This window comes from Entelurus aequoreus, linkage group LG06 (genome assembly GCF_033978785.1).
Source record: "Entelurus aequoreus isolate RoL-2023_Sb linkage group LG06, RoL_Eaeq_v1.1, whole genome shotgun sequence".
NCBI classification, from domain to species: Eukaryota; Metazoa; Chordata; class Actinopteri; order Syngnathiformes; family Syngnathidae; genus Entelurus; species Entelurus aequoreus.
In genome coordinates this window covers 33,491,921-33,511,895 of record NC_084736.1, presented here as the reverse complement: position 1 = coordinate 33,511,895, position 19,975 = coordinate 33,491,921, and the positions used below count along the sequence as shown (strand labels likewise).

At 37.3% G+C, this 19,975-nt stretch overlaps 1 protein-coding gene across 3 annotated transcripts in view; it reads left to right on the top strand.

Moving 5' to 3' along the window:
- Positions 1-8,623: 8,623 nt before the first annotated feature.
- The window catches only part of LOC133652153 (protein kinase C beta type-like), a 171,264-nt gene continuing 159,912 nt past the window's right edge, over positions 8,624-19,975 (top strand). For all 3 annotated transcript variants that reach the window (XM_062050581.1, XM_062050580.1, XM_062050579.1), the window contains exon 1: positions 8,624-8,702. The gene's annotated coding sequence lies outside the window, so the exon portion shown is untranslated. The remainder of the gene's footprint in view (positions 8,703-19,975) is intronic.

The window sequence follows — 19,975 nt, the reverse complement described above, 5'->3', positions numbered from 1 at the left end:
CTCGACTCTCATTTTCAAAAGGATATAGTATCCGAGGTGGTTTAAAATACAAATCCGTGATCCACAATAAAAAAGGAGAGAGTGTGGAATCCAATGAGCCAGCTTGTACCTAAGTTACGGTCAGAGCGAAAAAAAATACGTCCTGCATTGCTTCTCTAGTCATTCACTCTAACGTGCCTCATCCACAAATCTTTCATCCTCGCTCAAATTGATGGGGTAATCGTCGCTTTCTCGCTCCGAATGTCTCTCGCTCCATTGTAAACAACGGGGAATTGTGAGGAATACTACCTCCTGTGACGTCACGCTACTTCCGGTACAGGCAAGGCTTTCTTTTATCAGCGAGCAAAAGTGGCGAACTTTATCGTCGATTTTCTCTACTAAATCCTTTCAGCAAAAATATGGCAATATCGCGAAATTATCAAGTATGACACATAGAATGGATCTGCTATTCCTGTTTAAATAAAAAAAATCATTTCAGTAGGCCTTTAAGCCTTTGTCTAGGATTTACAATATGGTATATATATATATAAAAAAAAAAGTTAATGGAGATGTTTCTAACAGTCAAATAGTGCAGCATAAGGAAGTGGTTGTTGTGTAACATTGTGGCTGACAAAGGATTGACAATAAGCGTGGGCGTTAATAAGACACTGAGGTACACAACATTGTTAAGATGCCTCCTACACACAGGTCTGGGCCGATAACACATTTTGCTGCACCATATATTGACCTACAAATTATTGCTGATAAACAATATTATTGCCATTTATTTATTTCAGACCAAATGAACCACTGATGTAATGACAATATGTAATAATAATCATAATAATAGAAATGTACCCTTTCAAATGCAACTAGATGAGGCAACTCCTGAATGAATTGCGTGTGAATGCTCCAATGCTGAAGTTGAACTGAAATGCTGGCAGGATGTAGTATGAATGTAAGAATAGTTTGAATGTTGGAACGGTTTGAATGTTGAAGACAAAACCGGAATTTGGTTTGTAACTTGGGAAAGTGTTAGTTTGAATGTCCAGGATGAGTTCAATGTGTTGAAGGTGGAATGGTCTGAATCGGTTGAAAAATGTGCGAATTGTGGAAGTTTTAAAAATGGACAATTCATTTTGAATGGGGAAAATGTCCCTGAACACGGGTAATTCTTGGAAATCCGGGAATGTTTTAAAATTGTTGAAGGAGCGTACACAATTTTGAACAGGCTGAATATTTTGGAGTTGGAAAGGTTTGAATCTGATGAAAAATTTGGAAATTGTGGAACTTCGAAAAAATGGAAGAATAAATAAATAAAGGGTTTGTATGTTCTGTATATCCAACATTATGGATTTTTCAGGACTCTGTCAAAAATAGGACTCAGATGCAGAGGTGGAGAATAATCAGGCAGGCTTTTATTTTGAAAAGTTCACTTTTCACCTCAATACAACCACGGCTATAAACTTTAACTAGGCGAAAAGGTTTCACAAAATTTGAACAAACCGAAAATCACTCCAAAAGGAGGAAACAGAAATATCTATCTCTAACTACACTAACGAGGAATAAAACTATGAAATTTAAACAACAAATGGAGGGAAAAACAATGGGCTATAAAGCTTCTACGCTGATTCTTATCTAGAGAAATAATTAACAAAAAGTCACTCAAAAATGTGGAAAAGAAGAGACGGTAAAAGTAAACTGAACTCACCACTGCGATTTGAAAACTTAACAAACAAGTTTAAGAGGAGAAAAGGAAAACTCAAAATACCCACTTGGAAATTCAGGATCTGGATAATAAGACGAGACAAGTCTTGGGTATGACGCTGGAGATGTACAAGACATTCTGGCACAGAACAAAGTTAGGCGTGGGCTTATAAAACACATGGGGGTAATGGGTAACAGGTGGAAACAATCAGGGATGACGTCAGACAGATGACACATAAGGAAGGGCAAGTGACCTGCAACGAGAGGAGAGTTATTTTTCAAACTAAAACATGAAATTCACAAGACACAAAATAACCAAGACAAGACAACCGTCACCGCGGTGTGACAGGATTATTCTAATTGTATAATTTTTTTGTAACATTGTTAGTGAATTAAGCGCACATTTGTAGTTGTTTCCCCATATTTCTACACAATAACTCAGATATGTAACACTAGCGAGCAGTAGAGAATATGAAGTGATTTTTGGTCTAGAACATGTTTTGCTTTATTCATTATTGACGTGTTTCTTGCTACTTTATGTTGGATATTTTTATATGAGATTTCAGTTCATTGTATCATCTATTATTACACCCAAAAATGTGTTCTCTTTTACCCTTTCAATATTTACTCCGTCTATCTGTATTTCTGTTTGACTTTCACTTCTACTGTTACCAAATAGCATTATTTTAGTTTTACTGAGATTCAAAGATAGTCTGTTTTTGTCAAACCATCTTTTTAATTTATTAATTTCTTCTGTTATTATTTGTACTACCTTCTGAGTGTTCTCTCCTGAACAAAACACAGTTTATGTCATCTGCAAATAATACAAACTGTAAGTCCTTTGTAACTTTACAAATGTCATTTATATAGAGATTGAACAATTTTGGTCCCGGTATTGATCCCTGAGGTACGCCACAAAATATTATCAGCTCTGTAGAAATGTGTTCTCCTATCTTCACATATTGTTTCCTGTTGGTTAAGTAGCTTCTAATCGAGTTCAAGACCAACCCTCTGATTCCATACCTTTTCAGATTTTTTTATTAAGATGTTATGATTAATTGTGTCAAATGCTTTTGTTTAATCCATAAACACTGCAGCAGCACATTTTTTTACTGTCTAAGCACATTTTTTTACTGTCTATTGCATTTGTTATCTCTTCCGTTATTTCGATTAATGCCATTGATGTTGAGATGTTGGCTTTGTAGCCGTATTGGTTGTCTGTGTTTTGTTTTTATTTATGAATTTGTCTAATGTGTTGGTAAACAGTTTTTCAATCATTTTAGAAAATTGTGGATGTAGAGAAACAGGTCTGTAGTTTGTAAACTGGAGTTTATCGATCACGTTGTGCAAAAACATCCTTTATGTTTGATGAGAATACTGTATCTGGCTTGTTTTAATGTGTTTGTACAGATTTCGTAATGGGAAAAGACATTAATGTCTGTTGTTTACGTGTTAGCATTCAAGCTAGCTAGCAAGCTAGCGCCAGTCAGTTCGTCCGTATAAGTGCAGTTAAAAATCATGATACTTTGGTTATTTAAGTTTAATACGGTAATACTAAGCGTCGTGAGTTTCATGACTACCGTTTATTTGTAGGACAAACGCCTGCAGCCGCAGAAACCGATGCAAAAGAGTGAATCCTCCTGAAGCGTGCACATGGCCATTTATCCACGCTGGAAAACTTACCCACTTTGTTTTCATTTATTGTCGGTTAATTGACTTATGATATTTCGGCCCAAGCTTACCTATGAAGTGCAGTTAGTTTATTCTGTTCTTTTTAGTTCAGTGTGAAATAATACTGACACTCGTAAACCATGTTGGCATATTAGCTAAGGATGCTCACTTCATTACATTACGATAACACTTACAAATATGCATGAAAACACTCCTACACACATCACACATGGGACTCTTTAGTGAGTGAGAATTGTTGTAGTTATATTGTAAAACGTAGAAACGTTGCTTGGAGTGATGAACGAAGAATCCATACGAGTAAAAACGCTATAGACGGCTAGAGGACTGAACAGCACTTTTACTTCCAGTTGAAAGAGCACTAAATACCGTGCCTGCAGTGGACGGCTAGAAGACTGAACAGCACTTTTACTTCCAGTTGAAAGAGCACTAAATACCGTGCCTGCAGTGAGTGAATTTGTTCAAAAGATGGTGTCATAGCACAAACAATAACACACTTTTTCAGTGTCTTTGTTTGTTTTTGGAAAACTATCAGCATTATGGTCGTCAGTAAAGAAAAATCCATAAATTTGCTGCACCATTTTATAAGCCGCAGAGTACAAAGCATAGGAAAAAAGTATTATTGTTCGGAAATTACGAGTATTTGTACTTTCAGTTTTAACAGAAAAAATACTTACACTGCATGTAATTGCAAATATTTCAAACTTTAAAATGATCCAATAATGAAACCAATTTTACATCACACATGGGACGCTTTAGTAAGTGAGAATTGTTTTAGTTATATTGTAAAACGTACAAACGTTGCTTGGAGTGATGAACGACAAATCCATACTAGTAGAAATGCCATGGACGGCAAGAAGACTGAACAGCACTTTTACTTTCGGTTGAAAGAGCACTAAATACCGTGGCTGCAGTAAGTGAACTTGTTCAAAAGATGGTGTCATAGCACAAACAATAACACACTTTTTCAGTGTCTTTGTTTGTTTGTTTTTGGAAAACTATCAACATTATGGTTGTCAGTAAGGGTGTAACGGTACACAAAAATCTCAGTTCCGTACATATCTCGGTTTAGAGGTCACTGTTTGGTTAATTTTCGGCACAGTAAGAAAACAACAAAATATAATTTTTTTGGTTATTTATTTACCAAATTTGTAAGCAATGGCTTTATCCTTTTAACGTTGGGAACACTATGATAATTCTGCCCAAAAATAGAAATAGCTCTGTGTGTGTTCTAGGGCTGCAACTAACAACTAATTTGATAATCGATTAATCTGTCGATTATTACTACGATTGATAGATTAATAATCGGATAAAAGAGACAAACTACATTTCTATCCTTTCCAGTATTTTATTGAAAAAAAACAGCATACTGGCACCATACTGGCACCATACTTATTTTGATTATTGTTTCTCAGCTGTTTGTAAATGTTGCAGTTTATAAAAAAGAAATAAAAATAAAAAGTAGCCTCTGCGCATGCGCGTAGCATAGATCCAACGAATCGATGACTAAATTAATCGCCAACTATTTTTATAATCGATTTTAATCGATTAGTTGTTGCAGCCCTAGTGTGTTCCTATTCAATTATTTAGTGTCTCTGGATCTTGTTTAAATCTCAGCTCAGATAATACAGTTCTTGGAGAAAGGTTTTGGAGAGTAAAGCAGTACAGTCCATGTGCTGCGGTTAAGGGTCCATGTGCTGCGGTTAAGGGTGAAAATGTGTAGAGGGTTGGCTCGAGAACCTCCTACCAGCCCAGACAGAACAGGTGGTGGGGTTCCTGGCTGGAATCTCCCAAGAACGATCCTTGGACTAGATTTTTTTTTTCCTTAGCTCGCCATCATAAAGAGAAGCCTGGGCTGTGTAAGAACCAGGAACATCCTTATAAATCAATGTGTACACAAATCAAATATCTTCATTAAACAACACTAATTGCATTATAAAGTATTCAGAACAGGTTCTAGTTTTTTCCTCAATATTGTACAATATAAATCAACATACATGTCAGAATCACAATATGCAATAAAGTGCTAAAATAACCATTAGCAGCATAAATATGACCTATACAATTCGGTCAGTGCACTAAACGTTCTTATTATCAAACACATTCAAAAGTACATTCAATACACAATAGTTATCATTGGTTCAAGTCATAGACCTTGTATATGGACGATTGAGAAATATGCCACAATGACTGTTGTAATGAAACAATGGAAGAAAGACTAATATGTTTTCATAAACATGGACTCACCAACTCTGCTTCTACAGTCACACACAGCTTAAGGACAAAAAATCTGGCGCTGGTAGTCGGCTCTATAAAGTTAACAAATAGGCATTTAGTTTAGAATCCCGTCAGCACAATATTTCGGGTGAAAACGAGAATAAAAACCTACCTCGAGCAGAAATACAATCCGTCTCCCCTCACGTCCTGTCTACTGGCCACTTCCTGCTACCGGCTTATAAGCACAGCTGATTGGACCGCGGAGGTCACGTGACTAGGGAGAGCTGCGCGCGCTCCCTAGTCACGTGACAAAGAATAATACAGAACAAGGTACGCTACTTATGTCCGTCCGTGCAGTGCGCTACTTAATATGTTCGTGTGGAAACTCGTTCGGTACACCTCCGAACCGAACCGAACCCCCCGTACCGAAGCGGTCCAATACAAATGCACGCAACCGTTAAACCCTTAGTTGTCAGTAAAGAAAAATCCACAAATTTGCTGCACCCATTTTATAAGCCGCAGAGTTCAATGCATAGGAAAAAAGTATTATTGTTCGGAAATTACGGGTATTTGTACTATCAGTTTTGACGAAAAAATACATACACTGCATGTAATTGCAAGTCTTTCAAACTTTAAAATTATCCAATAATGAAACCAATTTTACATCACACATGGGACGCTTTAGTAAGTGAGAATTGTTTTAGTTATATTGTAAAACGTACAAACGTTGCTCGGAGTGATGAATGAAGAATCCATACAAGTAGAAACGCCACGGACGGCTAGAAGACTGAACAGCACTTCTACTTCCAGTTGAAAGCACTAAATACAGTGCATGCAGTGAGTGAACTTGTTCAAAAGATGGTGTCATAGCACAAACAATAACACACATTTTCAGTGTCTTTGTTTGTTTGTTTTTGGAAAACTATCTGCATTATGGTCGTCAGTAAAGAAAAATCCATAAATTTGCTGCACCATTTTATAAGCCGCAGAGTTCAAAGCATAGGAAAAAAGTATTATTGTTCGGAAATTACGGGTATTTGTACTTTCAGTTTTGAAAGAAAAAATACATACACTGCATGTTATTGCAAATCTTTCAAACTTTAAAATGATCCAATAATGAAACCAATTTTATATCACACATGGGACACTTTAGTAAGTGAGAATTGTTTTAGTTTTATTGTAAAACGTACAAACGTTGCTTGGAGTGATGAATGAAGAATCCGTACAAGTAGAAACGCTATGGACGGCAAGAAGACCAAACAGCACTCCTACTTCCGGTTGAAAGGGAACTTGTTCAAAAGATGGTGTCATAGCACAAACAATAACACACTTTTTCGATGTTTTTTTGTTTTTGTTTTGTTTTTTAAACTATCTGCATTATGGCCGTCAATAAAGAAGAAATCCATACATTTGCTGCACCATTTTATAAGGTGCAGGGTTCAAAGCGTAGTAAAAAAGAAGCAGTTTATTGTCCGGAATTTACGGGTATCAGTTTTGACGAAAAAATACATACACTGCATGTAATTGCAAATCTTTTAAAATGATCCAATAATGAAACCAATTTTACATCACACATGGGACCCTTTAGTACAGGAGTCACCAACGTGGTGCCCGCGGGCACCAGGTCGCCTGTAAGGACCAGATGAGTCGCCCGCTGGCCTGTTCTAAAAATAGCAGCACTTATCAGTGAGCTGCCTCTATTTTTTAAATTTTATTTATTTACTAGTGTGAAAGTCCTAACTGTCGTGCGGGTTCTCAGGACCATCCAGGGAAGACATTGTCGTGAGACGGTTTAGACTTCTTTATTATTTCAATTAGAGTCTTTTGCGTGCTTTTCAGCAGCTGCCTTTTTTTCTCACGTGAGCACATGAATGGTTTCCTCCCGTCCGCCGTCTGCTTTTCAGCAGCACGTCGCCGTCGTTTGCGTGGTAGCAGAGGATGGTTTCCTCCCGTCCGCCGTCTTTCTCCGTCTCCTCCCTTGATGTTCACGTCTCTCGCCCTTTTATACGGTCCGAGAGGGTGATTGCACTGTCCACAGCTGCGCACTCCACGCACGTGGAGATAAAAGTCACTGTGAATGTCCATTTCGCATTCTCGACTCTCATTTTCAAGAGGATATAGTATCCGAGGTGGTTTAAAATACAAATCCGTGATCCACAATAGAAAAAGGAGAGAGTGTGGAATCCAATGAGCCAGCTTGTACCTAAGTTACGGTCAGAGCGAAAAAAGATATGTCTTGCACTGCATTCTAGTCCTTCACTCTAACGTTCCTAATCCACAAATCTTTCATCCTCGCTCAAATTAATGGGGTAATCGTCGCTTTCTCGGTCCGAATCGCTCTAGCTGCATTGAAAACAATGGGGAAATGTGAGGAGCCTTTCAACCGTTGACGTCACGCTACTTCCGGTATAGGCAAGGCTTTTTTTATCAGCGACCAAAAGTTGCAACTTTATTGTCGATGTTCTCTACTAAATCCTTTCAGCAAAAATATGGCAATATCGCAAAATGATCAAGTATGACACATAGAATGGATCTGCTATCCCCGTTTAAATAAAAAATAATAATTTCAGTAGGCCTTTAAAGCACTAAATGGAAGGACACTGCAGAACTTGCAGTGAGCAAATTCTTCCAGAAGATGGCGCCATAGCAGAAATAATAACAATCCTTGTCAGTGTTTTTGTTTCTTTTTAAAAAAAAATAAAAAAATTTTTAAATTAAAATCCATAAATTAGCCGCTCCGTCTTATGAGCCGCAGGGTTAAAAGTGTAGGAAAAAAGTAGCGGCTTGTAGTCCGGAATGTAGGCTATATAACTGGGAAAAAAGACGACAACCTGACTCAGGAGTGTGTTGTAATAAAAATAGTAATTTGCTTTGTTATGAAACTAGAATACATACGAGAAATAAATGCTTGTTGGTAGATTTCCCCAGGCATGTTCCTTCATGTGCTTTTCCTGGGAAATGTCTCCTGTGTGCCAACACTAAGAAGAGTGAAAGGATGTGCTAACTCTTCTTTTTTTTTCTTGCCAGTCTGCTGTTTTGTGGTGCACAAACGCTGCCATGAGTTTGTCACCTTCTCCTGTCCGGGAGCTGACAAAGGACCAGCCTCAGATGTGAGTACAATCCACGCAGGAGATGATTGTCCGCACGCAACACCACGGGTCTCAAACCCAGGGCCCGGCGGCCGGATTTAGACCGCCACCTCATTGTATGTGGCCCGCAAAAGTCTTTTAAATGATAAGCATCAATAAAGTACTTAATTGTTTTCTTACTTATTACTATAAAGCGCATATAATGGGTGTATATAAGCCACACCCACCAAATTTTAAAAGTAAATAATAATTTTCCATATGTAAGTCGCACCGAAGTATAAGTCGCAGATATATACTGTATGTTGTGAAATGAGTTATTTACACAGAAATATTTTGTAAATGTTTATTTACAAAACGTAATTGTTTCAAAAACGGGGTGTGTAACACGGCAGTAAAACGGTTGATCAAACAAAACAGAAGCCATCGTCATGGACCCACTAGCTGCGCAAGCTAGCTCTCCAATCAGCTAAACAGACTCAATAACTCCACGGTGACGTTTTGGTGAATTTACTGAGGAATTTGAGAAACTGAAACAATTTAAAAAGAAGGTCATTGTAAGTTAATAATACTAACACAGACACTCGTAAACGTGTTAGCTAATGCTAACGAGGCTAGCTTGATTACATTACGATAACACGTACAAATATGCATGAAAACACTCCTACAGACATCACACTCATTGTTTTAGTTATATTGTAAAACTTACAAACGTTGCTTGGAGTGAGGAATGAATAATCCATATGGGTAGACGCTAGAAGACGGAATAGGCTTTCGGAACAGACTTTCGGTAGAAAGTGAACTTGTTTAAAAGATGGTGTCATAGCTCAAACAATAACACACTTTTTTCAGTGTCTTTGTTTTTTTTTTTTTAAACATCTGCATTATAGTCGTCAGTAAAGAAAAATCCATAAATGTGCTGCAACAGTTTATAAACCACAGGGTTCAAAGAGTAGGAAAAAAGTAGAAGTTTATTGTCTGGAATTTACAAGTATTTGTACTTTCAATTTTGACAGAACAAATACATTTACTGCATGTAATTGCAAATCATTTACATTTTGAAATGATCCTATAAAGAAAACAATTTTACATTATCATGCATTCCAAACATTTTTTATGTTAGAATAAAATAAATATCTTAATATCTGTTTGATGTATGCAGTTTTTTAATGTAAAATTTACTGAGTTTTTTTTTTTTTTTTTACAGCATATTACTGTACATGAAATAACATTACCACTGTTTTTACCGTAATATTCTGCCATTTGAGCTGCGTGCATGCGTGCGTACATATATATATATATATATATATATATATATATATATATATATATATATATATATATATATATATATATATATATATATATATATATATATATATATATATATATATAGTCGCGATCAAAAGTTTACATACACTTGTAAAGAACATAATGTCATGGTAATTTGTACAACTCTTTTTTTTTGTGATAGAGTGATTAGAGCACATACTTGTTTGTCACAAAAAATGTTCATGAAGTTTGGTTCTTTTATGAATTTATTATGGGTTTATTATGGGTCTACTGAAAATGTGACCAAATCTGCTCGGTCAAAACATACAGCCAGGGCTGGGCGATATACTGTATCTAATATACTCGATATATCGCGGGTTTGTCTCTGTGCGATATACAAAATGACTTTATCATGATATTCGAGTATACGTTCTCACGCAGTTGCTTTTAGCTGCGGGCATTACACTACAGGCGTTTCTCAGTCTTTCTTGTCTCTCCTTCTCACAGAGACGTAAACATTTGGAAGTAATCCTCCTTTTTCATTGTCCCATTTAAAGCACCAGTTCCATTGGCAGCAAAACAGGCCCAGAGCATAATACTACCACCACCATGCTTGACGGTAGGATTTGGTGTTCCTGGGATTAAAGGCCTCACCTTTTTTCCTCCAAACATATTGCTGGGTATTGTGGCCAAACAGCTACATTTTTGTTTCATCTGACCACAGAACTTTCCTCCAAAGGTCTTATCTTTGTCCATGTGATCAGCAGCAAACTTTAGACGAGCCTTAAGTTGTCGCTTCTGGAGCAAGGGCTTCCTTCTTGCATGGTAGCCTCTCAGTCCATGGCGATGCAAAACACGCTTGACTGAGAACACTGACACCTGTGTTCCAGCAGCTTCCAGTATATATATATATCGTACGTACGTACGTACGTACGTACGTACGTACATACATACATACATAAATACGTACATACATTCATACGTACGTACATACATTCATACGTACGTACATACATACATACATATATATATATGTATATGTATGTATATATATATATATATATATATATATATATATATATATATATATATATATATGTATATATGTATATATGTATATATGTATATATATATATATATATATATATATATATATATATATATATATATATATATATATATATCAGTGACGTGCGGTGAGGTTCATGGCTGGTGAGGCACTGACTTCATCACAGTCAGATTTACAAACATATGAACCCTAAAGAGTATCGTATTCACCATTTGATTGGCAGCAGTTGACGGGTTATGTTTAAAAGCTCATACCAGCATTCTTTACACATACAAACTGTTGCACACAAAAAAGCACATTTAATTTAAAAAACGCTATTATGGTCTTACCTTTACTTATAAATGAAGTCCATGTGCCACTCTTTCTGAACAAAAGCATCGATAACTTGTTTATAGAAGTCTTCCTTATCTTTCTTCAGTTTTAAAAGTCTCTCTGTCTCGATGGAGATCACTGAAGCAAACCTTTTAGCTCCGGCGTTGGTCTTCCTTTAATTATTACCTCCTCCTTCGATTGAAAATCCAGTTTAGAAAACGGTTTTATTTAACATATGTAATCCTCCATGTTAAAAGTCCAGGCGAGAGGAAAAATTAAACGATTGCTGCCGATGCACTTGAATTGCTAACTGTTGCTGCTTGTTGTCACTTATTCTGCAGCCGAGTAGTCGCAAGAATGATCCCTGGGATCACTAGCACCGTCTACCACCAGGAGGCGTGCCTCACCCAGTGCGTCTTCGCAGCCGTTTTATGATTGCGCAGCAGAAGAAATACGTTACACACATAGCTAACTAAACTATGGAAATGTATAATATAATTCATATAGCAATACGGTCTCACTGCACAGCAGGCCAGCAGTTAGCCGAGTCATTGCGCAATCCATGGTGAGGCTCAACTGGCTGCTGACTCACCACAAGTCTCTTCTCAGTATTTGAACGGCAAATGTGAAAATTCAGCGATTTTTAATAAAACTAATCTAAAACTGGTGAAGTTAAATGGAAAATAACTTTATAGTATAATCACTGGATACATATATCAATTTAATTAATTTTTTTTCTTTTTACATTTTTTTCTTTCCATGATGGCACCTGCCTCCCCTGACTGCACGTCACTCATGTATATATATATATATATATATATATATATATATATATATATATATATATATATATATATATATATATATATATATATATATATATATATATACATATATATATATATATATATATATATATATATATATATATATATATATATATATATATATATATATATATATATATATATATATATTAGGGCTGCAAATCTTTGGGTGTCCCACAATTTGATTCAATATCGATTCTTGGGGTCACAATTCGATTATAAATCGATTTTTTCGATTCAACGTGATTCTCGATTCAAAAATGATATTTTTCCGATTCAAAACAATTCTCTATTCCTTCAATACATATGATTTCAGCAGGATCTACCCCAGTCTGCTGACATGCCAGCAGAGTACCGTATTTTCCGCACTATAAGGCGCACCTAAAACCCTACAATTTTGTCAAAAGCTGACAGTGCGCCTTATAATCCGGTGCACCTTATATATGGACCAATATTGAGCCACAACAAACCTAAACTTCATTTTCATAAAGTTTAGGTCTCGCAACTACGGTAAACAGCCGCCAACTTCTTTTTCCCCGTACAAGAAGCGCTTCTTCTTCTACGGTAAGCAGCCGCCGACTTCATTTTCCCCCGTAGAAGAAGAAGTTCTTCTTCTATGGTAAGCAGCCGCCCCCGTAGAGGAAGAAGCGTGCGGTGCATGCTGGGATATACATTTCCATTTGTGTGTTTATGTAAAGACCCCAAAATGGCTCCTATTAAGAGACACGCTTACGACGCAGATTTTAAACTCAAGGCGATCAGTCACGCAGTAGAACACTGATGACAGAAGGCGAACACACGTTCATCAAGACAGGGAGACAGCGCCGGACGACATACGCCACTATCTGCCAGTGGATCGTAAATGCCTCGGCTGATATATCAGTCTCAACTGTGGTCCGAGCTTTCAGGAAGGCAGGAATTGTCACTGAACTGCTAGACAACAGCAGCGGCACTGACGACTTTGACGAGACGGAGCCGGGCATTTTGGATGCCGTATCCGCACAACTGTTTAATTCGGACACTGAAGAAGAAGAATTTGAGCGATTCGTCAGATGAGGAATAACTTCATAAAGTGAGATTTACATGTTTATTTTGTGTGTTGTGTTGTGTGACATTAACGTTTGAGCAACGTTGAGTTATTGATATTGTTATTGCTCTGCACTATTTCGAGTGTTACTATATTGTGATTGCACTAACGTTTGATTTACCGTAACACGAGTAAATCAGCTGTTTATTCATTTTGGGAGTGAACAGAGTTGTCAGAACGCTGGTTTGTAATCTATTAATAAAGTTTGACTGACCTATCTGACTGTTTTGTTGACATTCCCTTTAGTGCAGCTCCACCTAATGGATGCATAGGTGCGCCTTATAATCTGGTGCGCCTTATATATGAACACAGTTTTGAAATATGCCATTCATTGAAGGTGCGCCTTATAGTGCGGAAAATACGGTAGTAGATTTTTGTAAAAAGCTTTTATAGTTGTAAAGGACAATGTTTTATCAACCGATTGCAATAATGTGAATTTGTTTTAACTATTAAATTAACCAAAAATATGACTTATTTTATCTTTGTGAAAATATTGGACACAGTGTGTTGTCAAGCTTATGAGATGCGATGCAAGTGAAAGCCACTGTGACACTATTGTTCATTTTTATTTTTATTTTTTATTTTTATTTTTATAAATGTCTAATGATAATGTCAATGAGGGATTTTTAATCACTGCTATGTTGAAATTGTTACTAATATTGATACTATTGTTAAAAATATTAATTTTTGTTTCACTACTTTTGGTTTGTTCTGTGTCGTGTTTGTGTCTCCTCTCAATTGCTCTGTTTATTGCTGTTCTGAGTGTTGCTGGGTCGGGTTTGGTTTTGAAATTGGATTGCATTGTTATGGTATTGCTGTGTATTGCTTTGTTGGATTGATTAATACAAAAATTAAAAATAATAATAAAAAATAAATAGATTTTTGAAAAATGAGAATCGATACTGAATCGTACAACGTGAGAATGGCGATTTGAATTCGAATCGATTTTTTCCCACACCCCTAATATATATGTATATATATACATATATATATGTATATATATTTATATAAAAATTTCGGTTCGGTACGTACCTCGGTTTAGAGGTCACGGTTCGGTTCATTTTCGGTACAGTAAGAAAACAACAAAATATACATTTGTTGGTTATTTATTTACCAAATTTGTAAACAATGGCTTTATCCTTTTAACATTGGGAACACTATAATAACTCTGCCCACATTAATCAACATTAAACTGTCTCAAGTTGTTGCTCAGATTAAATAAAATGACAACTTTTCTTCTACATATAAAAAGTGCAACATTAAACAGTTTCAAGTCAACTCATCATGCTTAATTTATTACAGCATTTGGGAAGCCTGTAGTTGATTTTTATTATGTAAATGTTATATTTTTATCAACATGTGATAGCAGGGACCCTGCCATTCAAAACTAGGCTGCTACATACTAATGAATACACACACACACACACACACACACACACACACACACACACACACACACACACACACACACACACACAACACACACACACACACACACACACACACACACCACACAATGTGCTAACACACCGCAAAATGAGCTAACGTTACGCTAAAAGCTAATTAGCCTTCACCTCAAGCCAGGACTGCGAGCGAGCTGAGCTGCCACTTATGTTTCTAGAAGGTCAACGGGCTCATAGTGATGTTACTAGTAGTTGACTGGGAGGTGTTTATTATAATTTGGGGAGAGTCCGCTGCCTGATGCTCACCTGCTAAACACCTATCTGCTAACCCCACCGCAGAAGCACTGACTACATGCGCTCTGAATACGCACTGATGATTGGCTGTTACCTCTCTGAATACACACTGCTGATTGGCTGTTACCTCTCTGAATACACACTGCTGATTGGCTGTTACCGCTCTGAATACACACTGCTGATTGGCTGTTACCGCTCTGAATACGCACTGCTGATTGGCTGTTACCGCTATGGTCGTAACCAATCAGATGGTTGTGTGGGTGGGACAATGCTGGGTGCTGTGTAGGAGACAGAGGCAGAAAGCAGAGCAGCTTGTTAAGACTTTAGCTTAGGCGGCTACTTCATACAGGTATGTCTGTGTGGAAACTCGTTCGGTACACCTCCAAACAGAATCGGAACCCCGTACCGAAACGGTTCAATACAAATACACGTACCGTTACACCCCTAGTACAAACGTATACTACACCTCCCTGATACCGAAGTACATGTCAAACTACTTCCTTAACGTAAATGACCGCCATAACCACAACACCAGGGGGTGCTCCACTAACCACGTTAAACCCAGATTCCGAACTAACAAAGGTCTTAACTCATTCTCTTTCTATGCCACATCAATGTGGAATGCGCTCCCAACAGGTATAAAAGAAAGGGCATCTCTATCCTCCTTCAAAACCGCTATAAAAGTTCACCTCCAGGCAGCTACAACCCTAAACTAACACCCTCCCCGGATTGCTAATAATCAAATGTAAACAATCAAATGCAGATTCTTTTTCTTATGCCTTCTGATCTCTCTCTCTCTCTCTCTCTCTCTCTCTCTCTCTCTCTCTCTCTCTCTCTCTCTCTCTCTCTCTCTCTCTCTCTCTCTCTCTCTCTCTCTCTCTATGTCCACTACCCACCCCCCACCCCACCCCCCCTCCACACTCCTGATTGTAAATAATGTAAATAATTCAATGTGATTATCTTGTGTGATGACTGTATTATGATGATAGTATATATGATAGTATATATCTGTATCATGAATCAATTTAAGTGGACCCCGACTTAAACAAGTTGAAAAACTTATTCGGGTGTTACCATTTAGTGGTCAATTGTACGGAATATGTACTTCACTGTGCAACCTACTAATAAAAGTCTCAATCAATCAATCAATATATATATATATATATATATATATATATATATATATATATATATATATATATATATATATATATATATATATATATATATATATATATATATATACACATACACTGTATATATATATATATATATATATATATATATATATATATATATATATATATATATATATATATATATATATATATATATTATAGGTAGTAGTAGTAGTACTATAAAAGTACCTATTGAGCATTGTTGAATATTTTGTCAGGGGCTTCCTCGCGTCAACATCAAACTGAATCAAAGCAGCTGACACAATAATTCATCAATAATTGTCTTGGCCTCGCCCACTCTCACAGGAAGGCGTATTCAACATGTCATGTAGCTGACAGCTCGCTTCCTTCCATTGATATTTAAAATATCGCATTATTTCACACAATGACTTGCTTTCATAGCAGTGGATCTCACCTTTTTGATGAAAATGCCACCTCGCCCCAGGGGGCCCCGCTCTTAATTACGAGGCCTCAGCACCTCCACCGTGTCCTTTCCTTATTGACTTTGTGGCCCCATAACCTGAGTTACTGCACCATGCCGATGTAGAACACAGGCGTCAAACTCAAGGCAACCCACGTCGTTTTGAATGGCCAGGTAATAATATATGTCAATAAAGTACAAGAAGTTATGTAAACTTGAATATTCTCTTTTTTTGCAACAAATATTATATTATTGTATTGTTTTGTTAGAATAAGAATACAAACTTCAATATCTGCTTGACTTATGTTTTCAAAGCAAGTTATCCATGAAATTGTATACAATAAAAAAAACAACACATGATTTTGCGGTAAAAAAAACCTCGAAACTCATTTGCCAAAAAAAAATCTGGTAGCGTTTTTCCATTTACAGCAATACACCGTAAAACACAACAACAACCGTAGATTTTATGGTAAAAAACTGGCAGCTTAGACGCCAGAATTTTACAGTAAAAACAACTGTGGTACCGTTTTTCCATTTACAGAAAAACACAGTAAAAACAAGACCTGTAGATTTTACAGTAAAAATAAACAGCAAGTTCAGTAGCTAGAATTTTACCGTCAAATAACCCAAACTGTGGTATCTTTTTTTATTTACAGTAATACACCGTAAAAACAACAACCGTTGATTTTACAGTAAAAAACTGAGAGCTCAGTCGCCAGAATTATGAACTTAAAAAAACCTGTAGTAATGTGTTTTTCCTTTACAGTAATACACTGTAAAAACTACTGTAGATTTCAGAGTAAATAAAAAACAAGTTCAGACGCCAGAATTTTACACTATAAAAACCCAAACTGTTTTACCTTTTTTCCATTCATGGTAATAAACTGTAAAAGGTTTTATGGTAAAAAAAAAAAAAAAAGGAAAAAAAAGGGCAGCCCAAACACCAGAATTGTACCTTAAAAAAACATTTACAGCAATACACCGTAAAAACAACCACTATTTATTTTACGGTAAACAAACGGGAAAATTAGTTGCCAGAATTTTTGCGTTAAAAAAAAATTATTTATTTTCAGTAAAACACTTTACAAACAAGAACTGTAGCTTTTACAGTAAAAAACTAAATGTACAATCCCCAGAATTTTAGCGTCAAATAACCCAAACTGTGATATAGTTTTTCATTTACAGTAACGCCGTAAAAACAACAATTGTAAATTTTATTGCAAATAACCGGCAGCTCCATCGGCAGAATTTTACCGCCGGAAAAAATCTGTGGTATTGTTTTTCCATTTACAGTAATACACCGTAAAAACTACCCTAGATTTTACGGTAAAAAACTTTCACTTACCGTGAAAAAACAGTGGTACCGTTTTTTCCATTTACAGTAAAATACTGTAATAACAAGAATTGTAAAGTTCAGTCACCCAAATTTTACTGTAAGAAAACCCAAACTGTTGTACCGTTTTTCCATTTACAGTAATGCACTGTAAAAACAACATCATCATAGTTTTATTGGTAAATAACCGGCAGCTCCGTCGCCGGAATTCTACATTAAAAAAACTATAGTAGTTTTTTTCCATTTACAGTAACAGCACCGTAAAAACAACAACAACGTAGTTTTAATGGTAAATAACTGTACACTACTTAAAAAAAAAACTATACTACTTTTTTTTTTTCATTTACAGTAACGCACTGTAAAAACAACCATAGATTTTACGGTAAAAAATGGCAGCTCAGTTGCCAGAATCCTACTGTAAAAAACAGGGGTACCATTTTTCCAAGTTGCAGTAATATGCGGATAGAAGGGGGCGTAATGTTTTCATACAGTAACATTCATGTATTATTCACTGTCACAAGGGGCCCTCTGGGGGCCGCCATAATTGTCATGTGGCCCTTGGAGGAAAAGGAGTTTCTGGGCCAACTCGGTAAGAAAGTGGATGCAGCTTAAAATATCAGGGGCAGGGCACCTGGCTGATTGCGCAATAAGGGAGACGTATGCGTAGGAAGTTCTCATTTAATATTAGCCCATTGTTATTTTAATGTGGCCCTCACTGTCATTTTAAATTGGTCCACCACGTCATTTTATCATGGTTCGTCATGTCGTTTTAATCAATCAATCAATGTTTATTTATACAGCCCTAAATCACAAGTGTTAATGTGGCCCACAATGTCTTTAATCACGGTTCGCCACTTCGCTTTAAAGTGGCCCTCGATGTCATTTTATGGTAATCCACCACGTCATTTTATCATGGTTCGTCATGTCATTTTAAAGTGGCCCACAATGTCATTTATCGTGGTTCGCCAGATCATTTTAAGTTGGCCCTCGATGTCATTTTATGGTGGTCCACCACATCTTTTTATCATGGTTTGTCATGTCATTTTAATGTGGCCCACGATGTCATTTATCGTGGTTCGCCAGATCATTTTAAGCTGGCCCTCGATGTCATTTTATGGAGGTCCACGACATCTTTTTATCATGGTTTGTCATGTCATTTTAATGTGGCCCACGATATAATTTTATTGTGGTTCGCCACGTCACCTTAATTTGGCCCTCGATGTCATTTTTAACATAGTCCGCCACATCATTTTATGGTGGTCCACCACGTCATGTTATTGTGGTTCAACACATCATTTTATGTGGCCCACGGTGGCATTTTAAGGTAGTCCGCCATATCATTTTTTTCGTGGTCTGTCACATAATTTTAATGTGGTCCATTACGCCAACGAGGCCCTCGCTCATAGGCCCTCGCTCATAGGCCCTCACTAATAGGCCCTTGCTAATAGGCCCTCGCTAATGGGCCCTTGTTAATAGGTCCTCGTTAATAGGCCCTCGTTAATAGGCCCTCACTCGTAGGCCCTCGCTCACAGGCCCTCGCTCATAGGCCCTCACTCATAGGCCCCTCGCTCATAGGCCCTCGTTCATAGGCCCTCGCTCACAGGCCCTCGCTCACAGGCCCTCACTCATAGGCCCTCACTCATAGGCCCTCGTTCACAGGCCCTCGCTCACAGGCCCTCGCTCATAGGCCCTCACTCATAGGCCCCTCACTCATAGGCTCTCGCTCAATTGCCCTCACTCACTCATAGGCCCTCGCTCATAGGCCCTCGAGCCAACCAAAAGCTCCAAATCCACATTGGAGACAGACTTGGATCATTTTTTGAGGACGGCAGGCGTTCCTCTCGGGCGCTGACAAGAGGTGTAGTTTGTGGACAGAGAAGAAGAAGAAAGAATGAGTGACAGTGTGATCCCGCTATGATGGACTCCATCACTATCATACACGTGAGGACCATCACCCAGAATGTAGGTTTCATTAGACCACCTGGGCCCCAAGGGCCTCCTCCTATTAACCCAGATCTATAATTGGCTTCTTCTTTTAAACGGAGAAGGAAATGAGAGGAGGGAGACGCCAAGAGGGCCACCATGTTCCTGATGATGCTCA